This window comes from Columba livia, chromosome 11 (assembly GCF_036013475.1).
Source record: "Columba livia isolate bColLiv1 breed racing homer chromosome 11, bColLiv1.pat.W.v2, whole genome shotgun sequence".
Taxonomy (NCBI): domain Eukaryota; kingdom Metazoa; phylum Chordata; class Aves; order Columbiformes; family Columbidae; genus Columba; species Columba livia.
This window is the reverse complement of record NC_088612.1, coordinates 21720703-21725407: the sequence shown is the minus strand read 5'-3', so window position 1 is coordinate 21725407 and position 4705 is coordinate 21720703. Positions and strand designations below refer to the sequence as shown.

Sequence of the window (4705 nt, the reverse complement as noted above, 5' to 3'; positions counted from 1 at the left end):
GTGCAGAGCAGAGCGGGACAGTCCCCTCCCTCACCTGGCTGGCCATGCTGTGCTGGATGCACCCCAGGGTACGGTTGGACCTCTTGGCTGCCAGGGCACACTGTTGGCTCATGTCCAACTTGCCGTCAAACAGAACCCCCAGATCCTTCTCCATGGAGCTGCTCTTCAGCATCTGGTCCCCCAGTCTGTATGTACAGCAAGGGTTGCCGAAGAGGGGAGAAGGACAAAGCAAGGCCCTTGCACTTGCCAGCCCAAATGCGGGGACACTGAGGTTTGCAGGGAGAGCTTGGTGCAGCCTGGTGATGGGTGCAGGGAAGAGGAGAGCAGGAGGCCTGAGCAGCAGCGCTGGTGCTGGCAGGTCCAGGCACCATCAGGCAGGGCTGGGGAGGTCCCTGCAGAGCTGCTGTGGGGAGCAGAGTGGCGCAGCGGGAGCGTGCTGGGCCCATAACCCAGAGGTCGATGGATCGAAACCATCCTCTGCTACTTGCTTTTGGCCTCGCTCCAGCCCCACCAGACACTGCCTCTCACTTGCAGCGTTCACCAGGTGCTCCCTGCACTGCTGCCCTCCTGCCCTATGGACACCCAGGGCTGCCCAGGGCTGTCCCAGTGCCTGAGCCCCCTCTCTCTGCCAATGACACCTTCTCCTTTGGGAAGATGCATCCTGCTCGTGCAGGTAAAGGAGCCTGGTGTGAAGGAGTCTGGAACAGCCTTAGGAGATGAACGCCATTCTCACTGAGGGAGAGGCTACTTTGGGACAGAAGGGAACAGTGTGTCCTGGAAGAAAGGCCCAGGGTTTGAAGTCAGCCAAGACAATCCTAGCAGAGGAAAGCAGTCCGATCATGCAGGGTCTTCAACATGGGGGTGCAGGGAAGCAGCAGCAGAGAGCACAAGTACAAGCATCAAACCACGCATCTCTGGGCTATCAATGCACTCTGTGAGGGGCAATGTTGAAGAGCATAAGCTGGAAACTTCATAACCAGGTCTTATGAACAGAAAGTGAGATTCTCAGGGCTTATCAGCCTGGATCTTGTAACAGAAGGCATGTGAGGCTTGTGCAAAGAGCTCTGGCATTCCCTTGAAAAGCCCTGTGAGTAGCGGGTGCCTGGTGGCCCTGGAGGAAGAGCGTTTGTACTTGGTGATGGCCAGGCAGATGGAGAGAGTGCCAGGCTCACCCGGGACCATATGGCTGCACTGGGGTGGCCACAGGAGAAAGACAACAGGTGTTCAGCAGGTCCCATGGTGTAATGGTGAGCACTCTGCACTCTGAATCCACTGGTCTGAGTTCAACACTCAGTGGGACCTCAAGTTTTAGCTCTCTCAGAGCTTTCCTCAGCATGCACACACCTCCACAGCCTTGCTGTTGGGTCACTTCTTTAATGCATTCCCATCAGCCCTCCTCTCCTGTGCTCCCAGCCCTGGCACTGACATCAGTGCCCCTTCTCCTGCCCTGTGCCCAACAAACCTCTGCAGGTTTCCCGAGCTCTGGTCCTGCCCCATCTCAGCTCCGGTCTTCCTGATGGTTGCTTCTGGATGGGGGATCCAGCAGCGGTTCAGCAAATCACACAAGAGCTGAGGTGCAGATCAAGCAGGCCAAGCCTGGCTCAAAGCAGGTTCAAGAAGAGGAGGCTGTTGAGGGCCTTGTCTGGTTGGCTGTTGGACATTTTCTAAGATGGAGAATCTACAGCCTTGCTGGGAACCTTTTCCCCATCTTGACCACCATTGTTTCTGGCATTAAGTTTATTTCCTCTCCTGTCCATTGCTTCTGTCAGGGAATTCCACCCACCCTGGCACTGTTTCTGCATGGGGACACAGTCATTGTCATGGGAAAGAGCAGGTTCTCCCTCTTTCTTGCAGAGCGGTTGAACAACTGACAGAGGAGGAGGACAAACCACCACGAACTCCAGCTATGCTGCGCAAAGTCTTTAATGAGAAGGAGCAAAAGCAGTGGCACAGAACAGAGATCAAGAAACACATCTGCAGGGTTCAGGGCAACACAGAGAACAGCCCATTGCCCAAGGACAAGCTTGAAACACCAAGCACTTGCCTTTCCCCATTCTGCTCCACCTGCTGGCAATCCCAGCCCAGCAAGAGCAGTCCCTAACTCCAGCACCCTCCCCCAGCACCAGGAGGTTCAGCAAAGCAGAAGAGAACGAGCCCTTTCTCAAGGAGCTCAGAGCAAAGCAGAGCCAGAGGAGGCACAGCGAGGCCTGACGTGCAGCCAGGAGCCGTGGGCACAGGTCCCTCCTGCCAGCTGGCATGAGGACACCCAGCCCATCTGCAAGGCCTGGCCACACTCCTGCTGTGCAGTCCCCATCGTTCTTCCTGCTCCAGAAGGGACGATGCACCAGGTTCAGCAGTTCAGTCGGCAGCGGGGTGGAGGCAGGCACAGCCCTGACCCCCCCAGTCCAAGGGAGCCCCCAGAAGAGATGGGAACCCCCCCAGTGCTGAGGGAGCTCCCAACGGCAGCTGACAGAGAGGATCCCACAACTGTGTTCTGAGGGAAAGAAGTGAGGATGGGGCCCGGCAGGGTCACCACCACTGGGGCGGCCTCGATGGCCACCGTCGAGTCACCACAGCGGGCGACACAGGGCTCACTGCAGCTGCTTGCAAGTGGGGTTGGGCCAGAGGAACCACAAGGTGCTGGGATACAGGGTCTGAAGCAAGACATCTCTCGGTGAGAAGGCAAAGCTGAAACACAAAGCACAGACACAACACAATTTCAGTCTGTCTTTCTTGTCCTCACTTCTCTCTGCAGATGCACTTCACTGTCCTCCACCTGCCTTTTAACTGTAAGTTCAGAAATTGCCTCCAGCTCATCTTGCTGACATGTACAACAGGTATGACACCTCACTTAAAGCTAGATTTGAATGCCTAGGACCAAAGAAGTGCCTAACTGACTGCTGATGTCACAAGGACCTCCTCCTGCATTACCCAGTACAAAAGCCCAGATGAAGTTTCATGCAACTAGTGCAGCACAAATAGGCTGCATGGAACAAGGGTCTCAGAAATCAGCTCTTGAGAACACACAGTGTGCACAGAGCTGCCATGGCCCTCACTGTGCTCTCTGAGTTGCATGGTCCAGAAAGGCTGAACCACTGTTGGGACAGGACCCAGCTCAGTGGATTAAAAGCCCCTGTGGAGAGCCTGATCATACCCCATCTCCAGAACAGGCAGTGCTGCATGGAAGGAGGCACTGGATGCACTTGACCATTTGCTGAGCAAGCAGACCTCCCTGCAGCTGAGCCCCATTCATCCCCTTGTGCTTGAAAGAACCTTCCTCTTCCCAGCTATCCCCAGCTAGGCCCATCAAAAGGGAAAGAGTTGTCAGCCCTTCAACAGTTCTATTGCTGTGCACGTTGAGGCAGCCCAAGGATCCACCTGAGTAGCCACCATGACAGCAGTCCAGCCCATGGGGAGAGATGGAGTGCACAGAGTCTTACCTCGTTCCTGGAGGAAAGGGAGGCAAGAGAGGAGGATGCAGAGCCTGGAGCAGCGCAGGCTTTTATGCTGTGTCCTAGTGCTCTGTGGGGCCACAAACATTCCTCGCTCATGAAGCATTTAAACACATAGTAGCTGTTGCTTGATGAGTCCTTGCTGGTGCTTAATTACTTGGTCCTTTCATCCCAAATGTTGTGTTCCTTTTTCATACTGCTGGACACCAAAATAATTAATCTGTGTCCCAGCTTCATAAGGCAACTTACTTCTGAGGTCTAAGTCTAGTATTCAGGTTGATTTTTTTGGTTATTTTGTGATATGGATTGTCACATTGCCTTCTTAATGGTGAGTGCAACCACCAATCATGGTGAAGTTCTGCTTTAAAGGATACGTCAAGTCAACTCTCCAATGTTTTCAGTGCAGGCACACAGGCTAAACCTGAGAGACGTTTCTCCCCACAGGTCATTGTAGACACGGAGGAGACTATGAGTAAGTTGTAACAGAATGTTGAGACTGTGCAATCTCATACAGGAGAAGAGATGCACCTCTACAGGGATGTGGCAAAGCTGAACAGCAAGGAAAAACCACTTGGGGCTGGAGGCAAGTCCCTGGTGGGTTGGAATGACAGCCACGACGACCTTGTTCATGTTCATCAGGCTGTACCACATCCAGGTTTTGTGACTAAAGAGATGCCCTTGTCCTTTCTTGAAAGAGACCCACACTCTAACGGACCTGGTTTGCTCTGCAAGGGAACCCCAGAGCCCTAAGGCTTGCATGGCCTGCTTATGCGGACAAGTGCAGGGCAAGGAACCAAATGCTCATGGCCATTTTTCTAAGGTCAGGAATGGCACGGCCCATTCCATGCATTACAGACTACAAAGGGCCATTGGATCAGCCTCCTCGAGCACCTGGGAAAAACCCTGAACTACCGGCAAACATGAGTCATTGCTGTGAATTTCAGTGGACATGTTGTCCTGGCCTCAGGTGCACCAGCGATACCAGAGCTCATGGCCTCATGAAACCACTGGTGCTTCTACGTGATCTTGAACTGTTGCTGTGTTCCAAGGCATGACCTTTTGCTGGCTACTCAAGGACTCATGTGACAGTGTTAGGTCAACGGCTGCACTTGATTTTCTTGAGGATCTCTTCCAACCAAAGCGACTCTTTCATTCAGCATACCTGAGAAGTACAACAGTTGGAATGGGTGTCTGGAGGTCCTCTGCTCCAATGAACTGCTCCGAGCAGCTCAAATTCCCCAATAACTCAACAC

General features: G+C 53.7%; 1 long non-coding RNA gene and 1 other non-coding gene across 2 annotated transcripts; one reads left to right on the top strand and one right to left on the bottom strand.

Moving 5' to 3' along the window:
* Positions 1-411: 411 nt before the first annotated feature.
* TRNAM-CAU (transfer RNA methionine (anticodon CAU)) lies at positions 412-483 on the top strand. The gene has a single exon. It is a non-coding gene; the product is annotated as a tRNA-Met (tRNA).
* Positions 484-1905: 1422 nt separating this feature from the next.
* LOC135580612 (uncharacterized) lies at positions 1906-3867 on the bottom strand. Its single transcript, XR_010475529.1, has 2 exons — positions 3441-3867; positions 1906-2688 (listed from the first exon to the last, which is right to left on the bottom strand). It is a non-coding gene; the product is annotated as an uncharacterized LOC135580612 (long non-coding RNA).
* Positions 3868-4705: the final 838 nt, after the last annotated feature.